A 20,104-nucleotide genomic window follows, 5' to 3' on the forward strand; every position below is an offset into this window, starting at 1 on the left:
TTAAGGTGCTATGTTGTTCTTTGAGGGCAAAAATTATCCCATCATATCCGCATCATGTAGCCTACACCGCGCGCTACCTAACTTAGCCTAAATACACAACTGAAATAAAAGCAAGTCACAAACTCTGTAACTCCACATTACGGTTTTATTTACAGTATGCTATTTACAAAGACAAATAGAAACCGACTGTATTACTCCCAAATTATGAGAATTTGAGCTGCAACTTGCCTTGCCTCTCGACTTCACCTGTCAACACTAATGTTAACGCATCCCTTGAACTTGAACCACTTCCTGTCAGATCGCGACATATGCTGTCAATCAAAAAGAGTCCAGCCTCTATGACTGTTCCTCCAATCATCATACAGAAGCTCGGCGTCCAGGCCATCCCACTGTCCCATTCACTCCCAGAGACGCCGGGCTTCCCTGGAAATGACGATTTTGTGGCTCTTGTCCAATAAACGTGTAGCTTTTCTGCACTGAGATCAGCCCACTCTGTAAGTGCCATTTAAACGGTACCGATCCACTTGCACGACACTTCATTTTGTCGTGTCGCATTCCACTCTAGTCCTATGGGTGACGTCAAGCGACTTTAACGCGCCCGCAAAGCATTCCGGGAAGGCAGCGCTGCATTTGAAAATATGTCGCACGTAAAAAAGCTGGGCGAAGCCCATCTTTATGCAAATGAATCCGTTGAACGCGAGGCGACTCTCCAATGAAAGGACGAGGTTGTAGGTCCTTTGTTCTACCACAACGGTGCCTGTGAAACTTTGGTTCCGCTTACAAGACAAATAATGTTTTAACAATCTCTTCCACGACCACCTAGTATAGTCCAGTGGACAGAAAGGTGAACCCGGAAATGTTGAGTACACCAAAGTTTTATGATGGAAATATATAGTATGGGTTCCCAGCATGCAGAAACTGCCGGATGCTTATTTGCATATGTTGGGCAATTTGTGTAATTGAGCTAATTAGCATAAATTAGCATAATCACCTATATTGATCATATTATAAGAGCTGCTTGGCCAAAATGGACCATGTTAGTATGTTTTTAGGGGTTACTGGAGATGCTGAGTCCATATCTGACATTTTCAAGATTCAAAATCACTATTTAAACTTAGTTTGGTCACGTTTTTACTCTCATTAAGCTGATTTTGCTGAGTTTTTGGGGGCGATTTAGACAGATTTTTGGAGGATAAAAATGTTCAGTGTTTAGAAATAATTTGGATTCTCAAGTTATTTCTGAATTCCACAATCATTTTGGAAATAGCTATTCACTGGCCCTCTGCTGTGACTCAGTTGAGTAACAAAGGGAAGAACTAGCCTCTACTACTCCTCACTGTCCTCATCCGTTGTCCTGTCGCCATCTTCTCCAGACTCTTCATCCCTGTCCTTCTGCTGTTTTTGCTGTGTAAATATATTGCCACATGTAACATCACTGCCTTTGCAGAAACAATAATTAGTACAGGCCAGGCCTGCAGCTGCACAGCTGCACTTTCCAGATACATGTATACACAGTTTTAACCCAGCTTTGCAGTTACAGCTGATAACATCTAACAAATCAGGAGGAGCAACAGGAGGGCAAGTTCCTCTCCTTTCTTCATACCTGTCTTCTAACTCCCTCCAAACGCGGTTATATCCACAGCCGGTGGATCAGGACGGTCTGCTGCTTTCCAAAGCAGCACCTGTAGATGGGCATGTTTTCCATGGAGGAGCAAGACCTCACCGCCAGGGATGAATTACTGCACGGGTCTACCGGGCCAGGCCCAGGGGCCCAAGGGGTCAGGGGACCCTGAAGCCCAAGCCTTTGCATGAAATCATTGCCTCAATATCAACACATCAGGATGTAGGCTATGAATCTGATTGAATTTAGTATTGGCCATCCCCAAAATGCACCAGAATACAGGAAATCAAACAAATTAAAACATTTCTGAGGAAGGACCCCCAAACCCCCCTTCCACATATGCAACAATTAATGGGGGGCCCTTAATACATCTGGGCCCAGGGGCCCGAAAGTTCATAATCCGTCCATGCTCACTGCTAGGTGGAGGCCCAAGCAAAAGGATCCGAAGAGAACCCTTGTAAGGAGTACTGAAAAGCTTACAGAGGCCTTCAGACCTTGAGCCCCTGCCCCCTCGGGACAGCTTTAGGCTGGAGTTGGCGGTGGCCCTGGCTGCGGAGCAGAGCAGAGGTGGAGCGGCAAGGAGGTGGTACTAGGGCTGCACGATTATGGCTAAAATGATAATCACGATTATTTTGATCAATATTGAGATCACGATTAATTATCACAATTATTTGCTTATTTCAACCAAAACAAATTTTATTGTCACATATGCTTATTTTAACTGCTTTCACATCCATATTTTGCCTTATTACGCTAATGTACAAATATGTGCGTTAAAAGTGCATCTCCTTAAAGAATAAATAAAAATAAATAAAACAATAAAGAAAATGTAACAAAATTTCAACAGGGCACTAGTTTCCATTTTACATTGTGTAAATATATTTTAGGAAGCAAAATATAAACTTGCATTGTACCTGCATAATGGATGTGAATAAAACTCAAAATATACAATTATTAAAAAAAAGAAATATTCCATAACAGAATGTAACCAAATGAGAACATTTCAAGGCAGAATTATGTAGAAAAGACTAGTTTACAGGTTTTTGGAAAGAAACACTAGCCTGTCAACATGTTCTGGCTTGAGGGATGAGCGAAGGCAGGTCACCACATTCCCCCCTGTGCTGAACACCCTCTCAGAGGGAGAACTTGTAGCCGGGATACATAAGTACTTCTTCGCCAGTTTTGAGAGATGTGGGAAGAGTCTCTGATGTTCCCTCCACCAGTCAAGCGGGTCGTCCTCACTGTCTAGGTTACCTGATTGTAGGTACGACTGTAGCTCAGAAGATATAGCTTGTTGCTCTTGGAGAGGACTGGATCTTTGTGTGGCTCCCTCAGCAGTCTTGAAGAAACTCCCCAAGGTCTTTTTCTTTTTTGTAGTAGGTGCATCCTCAGCAGTCTCACCATGGGGATCAGTTGGGCCCATCTCCTTGAGGAGTGCAGTAAATAAGATATGAATACTGAATAGCCTTAATAATCTAAACATATCCAACACTCATTTCCAGAGAGTACATTACACCACTGGATTTCATTTTAATCCACTTAAAAACATTATTTTATCATACATTCTGTGTATCTAACATCAATATAATTACTTACAGCCATGGCTGCAGGTGTAGTCCTCGCCATTTCAGAAGTCAGTCTGGCATGAATTGGTGCAACATTGTCCTCACTGACGTATCTCAGCTTGAACCGTGGATCAAGCGCAGAAGCCATATCAAGCAGTTCTTGTGTCAGAGGATCATTGTATTTTTCTTCCAGATAGCTCAGGATCTTTGTCTTGATGGTGCAGGTTAGGTCTGTCTCGCCATCATTCACTTTCAAGATGGAGGATCTAAAAAGGTGGAGGACTGGCTTCACAAAGGAAACACTGACATACTTCTCACTGGAAAGCGCATCTGTAAATTCCGATAGAGGGCTGAGGGATTTGTTGATGGCCTCGAGGACGTCTGTGTCCTGCCAGGTGGGGATGAGGTGTCGGGCTTTTCTGTCATCGGACAAAACCTGAGAAATCGCCCTCTGCTGCTCCAGGACTCGTGCGATCATTGCCTGCCTTGATCCCCACCTTGTGGGACACTCGGTCTTCAGTGTATGCTCTGGAAGCTTCAGTTCTCGTTGTGCCTTTGATAGTTGCTTTTTACGTCGCCAGCTGTAAGAGAAGCTGCTTACCAGCTTTTTGCAGAGACCCACTGCTCGGTCAATCCGAGGATCTCTCATTGCATACTCTAAGAACATGAACAAATCATATGTAAAATTAAACCACAGATTTGATAAACAACCCCAATCATATTATTCAAGATTTAAGTCAAATGCTATGTCAGACAACATAAGTAAAGCTGTTTGATTTTGGTTTCTCAACACTAGCAGAAATAACAGTTATTATATTAGGCACACATTAGTAAAATAAGTACTACATTACTACAATTACAACTACAATTATCACAAATTGCATAATAGTTCAATTAATTATATATTTTTTAAATGAATATACAATTATTTTATTTTATATATAACTTTTACTCACCTATTGCTAGATGGAGTCTGTGGCCAAAGCACTGGAGCCTAGTCCAATTATTTAGAGAAGCTGCCTTCACCACATTAGCTCCGTTGTCTGTTGTAATGCAGACAAGCCTCTCCTCCTGCAAGCTCCAAGATGCCATCGCTTCCCTCAGGCCCTGAGCAATTGACTCTCCCGTGTGATCTTGCGGGAAAAAAGACGTTTGCAAGCATCGACTCTGCATGGCAAAATCCTCGTCGATGTAATGAATTGTCAAACTCATGTACGGATCCATTGTCCTGCTTGACCACAGATCCGTTGTAGTTGCAAAGTACTTTACATTAGCAAGATCACTCTCTATTTCCCCTCTGCGTTTTCTGTACATCGCAGGTAATGCCACCTTGGAAAAATAATTGCGCGAGGGGATCACGTATCGTTTATCCAGAGTGTTGACCATGAATTTGAAGCCTTTGTTTGTCACCGTGTTTATTGGGCACATATCTTTGGCCAAATGAAATGCGACTGCATTCGTTATTTCACGGTGTCTTTGGGAGGTGGATGGGTATGGTGATGCGCTAAAGAGGCTCGCTTCGATGGATGCCTGAGTTGATGTTGTGGGTTGATTAGTCTTTGCAACACATTTCTTGGCCGTCATACATTCATCGTAATTAACTTTATGGTGTTTTTTTAACAGGTTCGTTGTGTTGCTTTGTGGCGCCAACACAACTTTACGGCACTCTTTGCATATTATCTGTTCTTGTTTTGTGTCACTTGCCTTGAACCCAAAATGCTTCCACACAATGGATGACGATCCGATTCTTGGGACAAGCCCCTCGGCTTCGCCCTCTGCTACGTTAGACATGTTTTTGTTTTCTTTGTTAAGATTGATAGCCTTTCGAAATTTCCCCCTCTTTACTCTGGTCTCTGTCACTGTCTACATCTAAACTAAGCTGCGCGGTGCAGGGACCAACTCTGACTGGCTCATGGAGGCACGTGATCAAACCGTGGTTACGGAGCGCTAGAGTGGCTTTGCAAAAAAAAAAAAAAAAAAGTTGAACGGATGGAATTAAACATTTTAAATATCGCTCGATCACGCAAATTTGATCGTGGGAAGCCAAAATCGAGATCGTGATTAAAATTCGATTAATTGTGCAGCCCTAGGTGGTACCTTGAGGACGGACGGTTGGCGGAGCCTGTTTGAGTCGGCCTGTTCGCCGGTGCTCTTTAGAAAAATAAGGGGGAAGAAAAGTTTGTTGTGTGAAATCCGATGGCACGAGCCAGAGAGAAGGTCTAGGCCTTGGCGCGATCGTGGCGGTGTGGAGCGGCCGGAACAGCGGAGGAAAGCTCTGCGACAAGGCAGCAGAGGAGGGACGCCAACGTCGGTAGCTGTAGCCTGATTGCGCAGTGTGGTCCGGCTGCGATGAAACTGGAGTCTGCTGCCCCGACTGGCGAGACGACGGAGTGGAGCATCGGAGGTGCAGTGCCAGTTACGGTGCTCAGCGCCGGGGAGTCTGTGGCAGTGGAGGCTAGGCCCCGCCAGGTGTTGGAGGAACGTTGCGGTGGTGCATACTGCGGAAGTGCGACCTGAGGGCGTTCTCTGAAGGGAGCTGGGGACGAGAGGCGACAGACCAGGTGACTGCTAGCACGCCCCGCATTGGGCCGCTGGTGGTTGTGGTTCCCCAGGTAGGCTATTGAAATGTCTAGCCCCCCCCTCCAAAAAAAGAAAAATCGAGGTTCGTATCAAACCGTGGGTCAAAAATCGTGATATGAATCGAATTGTTAGGTTGGTGTATCGTTACAGCCCTACTGTATATCGCTACAGCCCGAGCATGCCTGAGTGTGTGTGTGTGTCCGGCTGCACAGAAAGTAGCCTACTGGTGCTGAAAAGGTGAATAGATTGTAGAATAGCCAAAGAAGATGTAGCATTGTTATAAAACCTTTAAAATCTCTAAACAATCACAAGTAGGGCAGTTCATCACAGTTCATCCATTGCAACTGGATTGATGAAAGGTCACTTACACCTGTAGGCTACAGGGAAAAGCAAAAGGTATAAGCATAATTTTATTTATTTATTTATAACCAAAAACATCTGTCAGTTCCATGCCGTTTTCAACAGCTATCAAAAACAAAGGTCATTTTTTGATGGATGGATTTTTTGTGAATGTTTCTTCTTCTACATAAGATTTTAGTCATCTTTAGTTCATGTAATACTTTATTGTCAATGCAGAAATTAAGTAACAGTAGTCTGAAACGTTATTGTTAATGCACAAATTAAGTAACAGTAGTCTGAAACGAAATGCTGTTTTACATCTAACCAGTGGTGCAAATAACTGACATGTCCAAATGGGCCTTGATGAAATGTGTCGCTAGACTGTTCATACACATTTTAACGGGCCAAATTTGAAGAGCTGTTGTCCGTTATTGTTCGTGCAAATATAGGCTGATTCATGTTCCCTTGCATTGTGTAACTGAGGTCCATGGCTAGTCTGGCTTTCACCAGACCAAGCTCAATCTTTTAAGAAATTGAGCAACAAAAAATAAAATAGCGGGCAGATCAGGCTGGGTTCACCCAGCCTAAGCACCCGAAATTGTTTAATTTTCCGATTGAGATATCTACGCTCTGGCTATTCTAAATGCAAAAATGCATCAGGGAGTTATGACAAAACTGTAACTAACAAACTAGATCCTAATAGAAAGCTGTTAGTTTCCCTAAGCTACAGGTAGGCTTATAAGGTAGGCCTATTTACAACATAAATTGTCAATAGGCTATGCTGGCGACACAAATAAAATCTCCTTTGGAAACCAATGGCTTACGCCTTAACAGTATCAAGCGGACTTAAACTGCCATATCGTGGCGAAAAGTTGTAATAAAATTCACGCAGCTCCATGAGTCAAGGAAAGCGCGAATGAAGTAGCCACTTCTAAATGAGACCCGACCCACACAGTAGCTTGGTGTGTTGCTAAAGCAGCCATAATGAAATGAAGGTGTCATTGTTTGGATACTTCACACACACATGCTTTTTAATTTCACAGACTACTACCAAGCTGGAATCAAAGCACATCGATTCTCCTCTCACACCCTGCACGCACTTAAAACAAAATAAACAGGCGTCTCAGTCTCACGCATGTACAGGCAAAACTGTATCAGACCGGTGTAACATTGGTAAATCTTCCATTGCACAGAATGATTTTTGTAGCACGTGCAACAAATGACAGATGAGTTGAAAGATACAATTACAGTGCTGCTATCAGTTTGCTTGGTATAACCGCATTTATAGTTTTCTACAAATGCAATCAATCAAATTGGCCTCCATCACTCAACCAACGCTAACGGTAACATTACCTAGGTCCTTATTGATATTATAAGATTAACGTACCTGCAGTAAAAACCAACCATCATTTCGGCTTCAAGAAGAAATGGGAATTACATTTCATGTGAACATCGTCCTATCCTTATTAGACGTTCTCTGCGGTAAACTTGTAGGAAGCGTCCATTGTTTTTCCAACCCACTTTTAACTTCCAACAAAATTACGTCTCACTGCAACGTTGCGCCATCTAGTGGACAAACGACTACTTATCGCCAATACTGGAAATGCAGCCATGATGATGATGATGAATATTTATTTAGGCTTTCTTTTAATCCTACTGAATTTGTAATTATGTACTGGCCGTTCTAATACCGATAGTATGTGGGTGCCTGTGTGTGTGTGCATGTGTATATGTGTGCACCGCCATCTACAGGCCAATGAGTGTACAGTCACTAAATGTACACATAACCTAATTTTTTTTAGACCCCCCCCCCCCCATGAATAAAATTCTACGAAACTTGGCATACCCCCAGAGAATGCCAGGTCAATCATACACATACAATTTGGTTAAGTTCTGAACATCTTAACTGAAGATAGGGGCGATTAAAGCAGAATAATATTGCATTTTCATTTTTTACCAGGGGGGTGCAAATCACAAATGAGTGATTATGGGCCAGGTTGATGTGGGCCCTTGAGACCAACATACCATAAAAGAGATTCTTCATCCTCAGTGCCACGGGGCCCAGCACGGGGGTGGGGGGGGTGGGGGGGGGCCTCTGGGGACGAAACAAATTTTTTCCGTAAAAGTCTAGTGGGGCTACATACCCACCAAATTTCATGTGCCCCGGTGGTTCGATGTCCTGTGTATCGTTGACCAAAAATTCAGGAAGTAGATGGCGGGGAAAAAAAAAAAAAAAATTTGACAATCCCTATATGACCGCTTCGCTAGCGGCGGTCATAAATAGTGATTTTGATCTTGAAAATGTCCGATATGGACTCAGCATATAAACCCCTAAAAACATACCTATACATAGGCCTACATAAATAAAATTGTCCATTTGGCCAAGCAGCTCTTATAATATGATCAATATTATGCTAATTTATGCTAATTGGCTCAATTACACAAATTGCCCAACATATGCAAATTAGCATCCGGCAGTTTCTGCATGCTGGGAACCCATACTATATATTTCCATCATAAAACTTTGGTGTACTCAACATTTCCGGGTCCACAATGGGGCTCTATGGGCTGTCCACTGGACTAGTAGTCCATAAAACAAACAAAACTAGGATTTGGATGAATATATTGACTGTTGGTGTTTCTGGTGAGGATTTGAGATTGCATTGAGTAGTTTAAATAAAACAAGATTTCCAAATGGCTTGCATAGTTTGTTTAGGCTATTAATGTGTTGTATACTGTTAAGTACATGCCTAAAATTGTGGTCCATTTGTGGAAAAACACTTAAGATACGTTAAAACGAACTGAGTATGAGCTGGTAACTGACATTTTAAACAAAACGCCCACACGCGACTGAACGTGGGGAGGCAGCGCGACATCTATGCGACACGACAAAATGAAGTGTCGTGCAAGTGGATCGGTACCGAAAGTCCAGTGAAGCCTAGCGTCTATGGGTTTTTTGCATGTTTTTTTGATGGATCGTGTCGTCACAGCAATGTATTACGGGTGCGAAATCACGATAAATGACCGACAAAACCTTATTGCTGAACAAACTAGCCATGAAGATGAACATGTTTTCAGCATGTTCTAGTTGGAATAGTAGGCTAGAAGCTAATGTAATAGTGTTATTTGATGCGATTTTCTGTGATATTTTAGAGGAGGCTGAGCTTCCCCTGTAGTCTTAGAGCAATCGCCTCTGGACTAGTTGTAGATTTTGATGAGGAAATTGTGGAGGTGAGGTCTAATATGTTGCGTATGTAAATGAATTAAATGTTGTTTGAGGTCTCATCTGATTCTGCTATGTTTTCGCTATCTTTCAGCAATTGAGTATGTGTATTTGGTGAAACTGATTGGTTATTGATCTTATCTCTAATTGTTTGACATACAATCATAATACTGACATACAATCATACTGTTGAAAATAACTGTTTTGTGAACTTTATTCAACATAGCCAGTGATTTAGGCAAAATTTATGGTGTTACAGTAATTACAGTGAAATATACAATTTCAGAAAAATAGGGTTGAAACAGGTAAAAAAAATGGAGACATCATTTTTCTCCATGTTCAGTGACTCCTAAAGACAGTCCAACCACTCTCCAAAAATTAACATTTCAAACCCACAGAAACCACATAGGCCCCCTGACTATAAGCTTTCTTGTAAGCTTGCTTGGTAAATGGAGCTAGCTAGCCTGGTCAAAACTTAATGTTTGACAAATGACCAATATTTGGAAGCACATTATCATGTGTCGGACATTATGCACATTATCATCAAGCTATGTATCATTTACATAGCTTAATCCACAAGCTGTTTTTCACAAGCAACTACATTGTTTTTAAAAAAAGGAAAATAAAAACCTACCTCATTATCAGGGTCAATAAGTGGGAAGAATCCATGTTCATATGACATTTTCTCAGGGGCCCCAAGACAACGACTGGTTAAGAATAAAATGCAACGACAAACTGTAAGCGCCCCTTTGATAGTAAATGCAGTAAAGTGCAATGACACTGTTACCGGCAATACCGGGATCCCCCTCAAGGGGGCCCCTCTCAGTAGTCGCTGACAGCAGCCAGCCAGCCAGGTTCGTGATCTCTACTGCCGCGAAAATATAAAACCTCGGCAGTCATAATGAAGCGGAGTTATGCGTCTGGAAGCCAGAAAAGCCAGAAAAGAAAGAAGAGAAAGGAAGAGGTTGACAAGAAAAAACAAGATAGTGGTAAGTGATAAATTACACTGGATAAAATAGCTCTACTTGTCTTGTACAAATGGTGTAATGTCACAGCAGGAAGGCTAGCCTATCAAAAAATGTTTATCTACCTGCCTGAAGGCCCATGCTGCTTGTAACAAACTAGAACAGAAAGCGCAACTTTTTTTTTCGAACGGACGGAATATGGTTACATACTGTAATATGTTTATTAAGAGACGCAGATCTGTTCCAGAATCACTGTTTATCGTATTTAATGACATAACATTGATATAGCTTTGTAAAGCTTTTGATTAAATTGGCATAGCTTCACTGCTATACTAACTATTCGACCGTGATAATCTACAGTATTTACCAAATGGAGGTTAGGAAAACCACACGATAAATCCCCTGCATCAAAGCAGAGTGGAACATTCATGTCTAGCTTATTCTAGGCTTATTCATGCACGCCAGCTGTTTACTGTCACCAGGTGCGTCTGTCTAATTCTCAAACAGCAGAATGCTTAAATGCTATGTTAAGCTACAAGTAGGCCTAGGTCAATGTATAACATTAGCTTGGGATGTTTTTACAGTAAGCATTGGTAGTTGTGAAAGCAGCTGCATCCCTTCTAAATATCAAAATATGGAAATGTTAACATATTGTAATGTCGGCGCACAAGACCTTGTTAGCGTTCTCCCACGCAGGGCATGCTGGGATACGGGGGTGAACATTTGGGGGTTTATGTCTGTATTTCTCCTTAGTTTTGAGTGTAATGTTAGCGTCTTTGTTGTAACATGTTTCCCTTTTAGTTCTCCCTCGTGTGTGATCCTTTTTGTGTGGGGGGCTGCGTCCTCCCCTGTATGTGTAGTGTGTGTGTGTGTGTGTGTAATTGACCTGCCCCGTGTATATTGTGTTCTATCTCTGTGTCCCTGCTCTCGTCCTCAGCTAATAAACCTTTTGATTGGGCAACTGTGTGTATCGCTATAAAATTGTTACAATATCTTTTCTTTCTCCCTCAAGATGCTTTGCTTAAATTTCTCAGCCCTCAGGCTCTTCCTAAGGATACCTCCACTGATGAAGGTAGAGTGAATTTCTCTCACTGAGCTGAGCTGTTAATGACATTTTTCATTATGCTAGTGAAATGGTCAAACGTACTTCACAGGTAATTTCAGATTTTCTTTCAATGATTTTCCCAGGTACACCATCAACTTCATCCTCCATTCATGAGTAAGAAGCTGACATTGGATTTTATGGTACGGTGGTGTTTTTGCAAATGTTCAAATGTTCAAAATGTTCAAAACTAATGCACAGTATATACAGTATATGCAACAGCAGTATTTGCACTGTCAACATGTTTTATTTATATAAAGTGTGGGTGAACTTAAACTGTATGGCTATGCTGTGGTTCCTGTAGGCTTTGCGTGCGGTGGTGGGGGGGCCTCCATGTCCATTTTGCTTGGGGCCCCCAAATTCCTTGAAACGGCCCTGAGCAGTCTCTTAAAATATGACTCTGTAACAGGGTGTCCGCGGGGTTGTAAAAAGTATTAAAAGGTAGTAAATGAAATTAGCCAAATTTAAGGCCATTTAAAAGTATTAAAAAGTAATAAACGTCATCTGATCAGGTATTAAATTTTAGAACCACTAACTATGATGTTTTCCATTTGTGTTAAGTGCAGGCCTATCTCCTAAAATTCGCGTGAATTTATTGATATTATATTAATTATATGTGCGAGTAGGACCTGAGCGATATGTCAGTGTGCGTTCGCGGTAAAAACTTTTAGCGCCCCCTCAAACTCTATGCTCAAACTGGATATACGGCTGGCTTACTGCCTAAACTTTTTGCCAAAAGTTCGCTACCATTGACGATGTCATGGGAAATTTTATTTTTTCGGACATTTGGTTAGAGGACTGGAGATTCAAAGACTGACTTAGGCTAGTTGGCAACAGCCAAGAGGCTTATTACCACGTCTGTAAAAAGACAAATGCCCCTGGATGGGAGTGAATGCCGTCAGGTCACATATGGAGTCTACCAGAGCCGTTTTTCTACCGAAGAGTCGACTGCCTGGCTCATCGGCCACGTAGGGCTACTGTCTCCACATAAAAATGCGTCATTGAAGCTGTCAGTAAGTCTACGCTACCAGCTGTCATTGTCATCCAAAAAAGTAATCATTTGCGCCATCGCGTTTTCAATGACAGGCTGTAAGAGCAGCAGACATAATGTCTAATAAGCCTACAGTACATACAGTATCACAATAACCCATTTTCAAATTAAAAGTCCCCATGAAGGTAGAAGGCCTTTTCATTCAAACAAATATATAATTAAATGAAATGGGGGAAAAAACAAGAATATAACATGTAAACATCAGAATAGAGGTTAAATATAGGCCTGACAGTGTTGCTTTGTTTAGGCTATAAGATTTAACATTTTCTACCCTCAGTAAATGTCATGTTAAGGTTAGTTTAACAGGTGTTACCTTTACATTATTCAAAGCTTGCTCAGGAGCTATAGGGTTACTCCCTTGATGTAGTATGTGATGAGATCAAAGTCCCAATAGATTGCTTAAAATTAGTTGAATATAAGAACCTGTGTAGGTTTGTATAGGCTGTGGGCCTGTCCACACGGAGACGCTTTTTAGGTTAAACGCAGAGGTTTTGCTTCGTCTTGGCCGAGCGTCCAAACGAATCCTGTAAACGCACTGCCCGAAACCGCACTTTTCTAAAACCTGGTCCCAGAGTGGAGAAATCTGAAACCGTAGCCCGTTTGAGCTCGTTTAGACAGCGAAACCGCACATCCTGCTTGCGTATCGATGATGTCATCGCCACACCTCAGCTGCCCTGGACTTGCACTTATAGTATTGCCTAACAATACTAGTTTTCATACATGACATTACCTACGATTACACTCCGTTAAGATACATATCACAACTGATGCTGCGCAGCGCCGATAGCTTATGACTTGGTGGACTGAACACTGTTTTTCCCGGTGTTTTTTTATGCATTCTAGCTACTGTCAGTGACGCGAGAGAACTTAAGTTATTAGGAGAGTGCGGTGTAAGTTTAGGCTACATTAATTTGTGCGTAGTGCCAGTGTCATTCATTTATTTTACATGTCTTACAACATATATACATGCATTCACAGTCGAGTGAAATCAGATATAAGCATACAAAGACGCTTAGAACTCACGTTAAGCCGATGGTAGCACACTGAATGCGAATGCACGATTTGATGCAGGCAAAAGTATTGACTGTTACTAACGAAGGTTTTATAGCAATATTATAAATGTGGCGACAGAATAGCCTAGAACTTGGGTAAGCCTTGCGTTTAGTAGCCTAATTGCGGTGATAGCCAAAACTAATGTGAATCACGGACTATCCTACAACCAAAGAAAGTAAAGGTGATTAGTAGGCCTACCTGCGTTAGCCAAATAAAGGACGGGACTGCACCCTTCACAAACCGTAAAATAAAGTTTATTAGTTTTACAGTTGACTACAGTTGACAGTTCACCATCAGTCCACACAAACAATTCTGGTTTCCTTGCACTAGCTATTTCGCCGTAGCCTATTCTGTCTGTTTTTAAAGCGCACGTTTTGCAAGTTTTGGTGAATTTCTGTAAAGACACAGTGCCACCTATAGGCCTGGGGTATGAAGTAACGTGTTGAGTCGTGTTGAGATGGATCCGTTTGGACGCAAATATTCTTGATACGGTTCCAGGGAAGACGGAGGAAAAAAAGATCGATTTGGTACGTGTGGACTAGGCCTGTATTGTAATACGCTATCAATATATTATAATATAATCTATTTTAAGTCAATTTGTCAATTAGTTTCCACAAAATTCCCCAGAAGTCACAATTTAAGGGGTTATTTTTCAAAAATTTTGTCACAGGGAGAATGCAGGCCCAAAAGTATTTTATCACATGGGGCCCACATTCTCCAGCAGCACCCAATTAATAATTAGTATTTTTGTAAAATGTGACAGCCTATTTTAGAATGTGATACCTTGACTGGCAAATTATATGAGACAGCAAGGGTGTGTGTGTGCGTGTGTGTGTGTACTGCGTATGGTCATGGGCCTTTTTTAGAAGAAAGTCCAGTATACCTTTTCTGATTTTCATTTGTCATTGTGTCTTGATTTAGAATGATAGTGAAAGAAAGAGTGTAATGCTGGAGAAGTGGTGTGTGCTCTTCCTACACATAACAATGAAATAACTTTTTTATCTTGGGTTAGGATTAAATAACAAATAATTGTGTATAGGCCAGTGCTTTTATTGAAGCAAAAAAAAAGAACAAAGTATCCAGTAACTGTAATAATAGATACTTGATTTGAATTGTAAGCATTGCTACACTTTCTTACTCGGAAAGTTAAAGGTCTCATCTCATCATTTTTTTTATTATTAATTTTGCAGTGGTCTGTAGTATTGATGAATGCCCTGTGAGCCGGTTTTGGTGAAAAAAATGCTGTCCTGCGTCTGTTTCATGCTGTTCTAGTTTGGTGGGGAAGGTGGGCGGGGAGGAACGACTGGATTTCGCCTCTAGTCATGAATATTAATGACATGCTAATGAATTCACCTCTGATTGGCTAACAGTACTGTGACGCTTCCTCCAGTGCGTCCTCATCCGATTCTGCCTGGGCTATGCTCCATATTCAACTTTACAGTGCTAAAACCTGGCTAAAACTCGAGTCAAAACTGTTGCACAAAATGTCTTCGGAGATACAACTTCATGTGTTTGATCCTAGTGTTCGAGTAGGAAGAAGAACCGCTTACCGTTTTTCCGTGTATTTTCTTTCATTGACTAATGCGGGCAATGGGGGTAGAAGATCATTTTCACGTGCAGCATGCATATGCAACTTGGAGTGAGCTATAGTATTTCGAAAGTAACAAGTATTAAACGGTTTCTCAGTGAATGTGACCTTTAAGTAACAAAAATTAGTTACCCCAACACTGAATTTCGAAAGGTTGCCGCTAGTTGCAGCTCGAAGTCGTGTTGGTATTATACAATATTGTGAAGGTATTCAACTTAAGAATTTCTGTATATACTGTAGCCTGTGTAAAGGAGGAAATCAAATCTATAGTAGATAACTACTGGATTACTGCTTTAATTAAGAATTGCTATTCCAGAAATTGGGAACTCTGCATGAAATAGGCAAATTCTTAAAGAAAAACTGGTAGCAATCTCACAAAAAAGAGGAGGAAGCATGAGCATACTGTAGTGACCAGACTAACTGAACTCTCGGGACAATTACCATTGTCTGAGGATAACTTAAGAGAATATACATCACTTCAATATGATCTAGATGAGCTCTACTGCACCAAAGCTCAGGGCGTTTTTATAAGGCCCAGAAGAAGATGGCTAGAGGAGGGAGAACTGAACTCGGCTTATTTTTTTCAGACTGGAAAAAAGAAATGCCAAAATGTCTTCTATAACACAGCTGGTCATAAATGGGGTAAAAACAACTGATGCTAAAGAGATATCCACTTTCTGCACAAAATTCTATAGTGATCTTTATAAATCCAGATATTCTGAAGATCTTGCAAGTAGATTCCTGAAACATGGTACGAGTAGCTGCTTTTGTCTAGCACGTGGAATAAAACAAGGGTGCCCAGTCTCGCCTTATTTATTTCTCCTTGCCTCTCATCTGCTTACTACTTATTTACAACAGAGTAACTTGCAGGGGATCTCTATAGCAGGCCTCTCTATAGCAGGCCGTCAAATTCTCATTAGTCAATTAGCTAATTAAACTGCAGATTAAACTGCTGGCTACAGAGAGATCTTTTGTTAGGGGGAAGAACTCTATTGACAAAAAGCCGAAGGAATCTCAAGATTGACATATCTTGCCTTGGCTCTCTATGTCGATAGCCCTCTTGGCAAAAACAAAATAGATAAAATGTTTACTGATTTCTTATGGAGAAATAGAACACATTATGTTAAAAAATCTTTCTTGATGAATACAAATGCATGTGGAGGGATGAACTTTCTGGATTTTATGTCCCTCAACAACACATTCAAAACTAGATGTACCGCATAGCGGTACAAAATATGACCGCCGCTCAGTCCTGTACATCCGTTCCGCGAAAATAAATCACACTTCAATTTGTCTCCATATTTTACTCCATCCCCCACTCTTGAAACTTTTGTGTATGCTTGTTTGGCATGCCTGAGTGTGTGTGTGCGGCTGCACAGAAAGTAGCCTACTGGTGCTGAAAAGGTGAATAGATTGTAGAATAGCCAAAGAAGATGTAGCATTGTTATAAAACCTTTAAAATCTCTAAACAATCACAAGTAGGGCAGTTCATCACAGTTCATCCATTGCAACTGGATTGATGAAAAGTCACTTACACCTGTAGGCTACATTGTATTTGGGAAAAGCAAAAGTTATCAGCATAATGTTATTTATTTATTTATTTATAAACAAAAACATCTCTGTCAGTTCAATGCTGTTTTCAACAGCTATAAAAAACAAAGGTCATTTTTGGAAGGATGGATTTTTTGTGAATGTTTCTTCTTCTATATAAGATTTTAGTCATCTTTAGTTCATGTAATACTTTATTGTCAATGCACAAATTAAGTAACAGTAGTCTGAAACGTTATTGTTAATGCACAAATTAAGTAACAGTAGTCTGAAACGAAATGCTGTTTTACATCTAACCAGTGGTGCAAATAACTGACATGTCCAAATGGGCCTTGATGAAATGCGTCGCTAGACTGTTCATACACATTTTAACTGGCCAAAGTTGAAGAGCTGTTGTCCGTTATTGTTTGTGCAAATATAGGCTGATTCATGTTCCCTTGCATCGTGTAACTGAGGTCCATGGCTAGTCTGGCTTTCACCAGAACAAGCTCAATCTTTTAAGAAATCAAAAAATAAATAGCGGGCAGATCAGGCTGGGTTCACCCAGCCTAGTCCATAGGCACCCGGTATTTAATTTTCCGATTGAGATATCCACGCTCTGGCTATTCTAAATGCAAAAATGCATCAGGGAGTTATGACAAAACTGTAACTAACAAACTAGATCCTAATAGAAAGCTGTTAGCTTCCCTAAGCTACAGGCTTATAAGGTAGGCCTATTTATTACAACATAAATTGTCAATAGGCTATGCTGGCGACACAAATAAAATCTCCTTTGGAAACCAATGGCTTACGCCTTACAGTATCAAGCGGACTTAAACTGCCATATCGTGGCGAAAAGTTGTAATAAAATTCACGCAGCTCCATGAGTCAAGGAAAGCGCGAATGAAGTAGCCACTTCTAAATGGGACCCACTACTGTAGCTTAAAGATGAACTGAACTGAAAGAATCAACATTGATAATGTGTTGATTATGACAATTAAAAAGAAATGACACAAAAAAAAATAATTAAAAAAATCAATACGTAGCCTTTTTTAAGCAACACCAAAATTGCGTTTGTTAGTGTTAGAACGCTGCCAGTTTCAATGACGTCACTGGCATGGTAGGACCTGAGAAGTTCTATTAAGGTTTTGCTTGTGACGTTTTAATCACGTGATTCTTTGTTTACATCGCCTCCTGGTAGGCAAGGAACGCATTGAACCTTCGTTGCCTACCGTTGTCCCTCGGTCACTAATCAGTATTTTTTACGTGCCAACATGTCAGACATCGACGTTAATGATGACGGAACGTTAACCCATTTAACATTTGATAGCCTGTCACGGGGACGTTATTTTGCTAAAATTGCCTTAATTGGGGGTGTTGATCCGTACACCACACCAGTTGATGGTATGGTGGCTTTAACAGCGGCAGTCAGATACCCAAATGTGGAGTACCACAATGTGTATCATTATTTAGTGAACACGCCCTCCCCATACACAGGAGCAGACTTGAAAGCATACAAGTCCCTTGACGCGTTTAATTTCGTGATCAATGGATGGGTGAGAAATATACTCGTCCAAGAAACAGCTGATGACATATTCGCCACAACAGCATCGGTAAGTAGCCTACCTACCATTATGCTATTGTTTCACTTAACCGTCACTTGCTCAGTGGGTTTGCTGTTTTGTTCTTTTAGTAAGGACCATAGACTGTATATATAGAACTATATATACAGTCTATGGTAAGGACTGTGTAGGCTAACTTGTCTAGGCCTGATCCAACACACATAGATCTGTAGGCTAATCAGTTGTGTATCTCGGTAGGGAGAACCGGTATCATACAATTGTAACAACCTTAGGCTATAAATGTAACCGTAACGTTAGGCGTAGTAACGTGGTGTAGCTATGGAAACGTAATTAGTCTAGACACATCGATACAATCTTACAGCCATCCAAATAGAAGAATGGTCTAGAATAAATACGACCACAGATATTAAGCAAAAAAAGTGCAAAATCTAGCGTAGCCTAGGCCTAATTCTTTTTTTAAAACCGCATGTTTGCTTCGCAAACACTTCGCAAGTTCGCGAAATTTGTGCTTCGCGAAATTTGTGTTTGTGGACTTCAATCACATATATATATCATTCATATCTTAAAGTCCCTCTGTTACAAGTTAACATGAGTGCCATTTGATATATTTAATCACAGCAAATGCGTAAATGAAAATAAAAACATTGTGCGGGTTAGTTGTAACACCCGTCTCTATGGCAAAAGTAAACATGTAGCTAGGCTATGACTCCTTTCTGGGCGAATTTCACAGCTCTTAAGTCTATCGTCTTTGTAAATCGAGTTTGAACTGAGAAAATAAGTGTTACGATTGTAGCCTACTGGTTTTCCAGTTGTAACCGTTATTGTATGTACTTTAATGAAGACATACAGTGGGTCCCATTTAGCAGTGGCCACTTCATTCATGCTTTCTGTGATTCACGCAGCTGCGTGAAATGTATTACAACCTATAACATACAACATATTGCAACTTAAAATGTATTACAACTTATAACATACAACTTACAACATATTACTTGAGGTTGTTTGGGTCATTGCAGCTTCACTGGGGAAATATAAATAAGAGACGCGTGATTCACGCGTGAAACCGGAAAATTCCAAGTGGTACCCACTGTATGAAAATGAAATCATGTATGTTTCAGGTAAACATCATCATAGACAGCACCAGAGATCAGTACAAGTCAAAGGTGTGGTTTGGCCAGAGGTGTGGGAGAGTCACAGCATCTGTCTGTAAAGCTGTTAAGTCTGATGTGTATAACCCACCAAAATCACTGATCAAGTCCATCTGTTACCCTGGGAACACTAATTTTTCAACTAAAGAAACTAGGCAAGATGTCTTCAGTATATTGTGGAAACTTATTTATTAAGGTTACTTATGTACATTATGATTGGTTCACAGTTATACATAGCAAAGAACACATTATTAATTAAGAATGATTTAATTTGCTTTCCACAGGTGGGGAAAAGAGAATGAATCAGTTGCTCGGCAGGTCTACAGTCAGCTTTATGCTGGTAACCACGAAGACTTCACCGTCACAGAGACTGGGTTGCACATCAGCACGACTCACCCATTCATTGGTGCCAGTCCAGATGGTTTGATAGCATGTGGATGCCACGGAGAAGGTGTCCTGGAAATAAAGTGCCCTATTACAGCCAAGTGTAGCAGGCTTAGAGATCTTGTACAGAAGTCTGATTTTTGTTTGACAGAGACAGACGGGATAGTACACCTCAAGAGAGACCACACATACTACTATCAAGTACAGTGTCAGTTGATGGTGACACAACGGTCATATGCCGACTTCATTATTTGGACCCCACAAGAATTCTACACTGAAAGAATAATGCCTGATCTCCAATTACACTCCACCATCATTGAGAAAGCTAAAATATTCTTCCAAAGCTGCATTCTTCCAGAGATTCTAGGCAAATGG

Source organism: Alosa sapidissima, chromosome 14, assembly GCF_018492685.1.
Source record: "Alosa sapidissima isolate fAloSap1 chromosome 14, fAloSap1.pri, whole genome shotgun sequence".
Classification (NCBI taxonomy): domain Eukaryota; kingdom Metazoa; phylum Chordata; class Actinopteri; order Clupeiformes; family Clupeidae; genus Alosa; species Alosa sapidissima.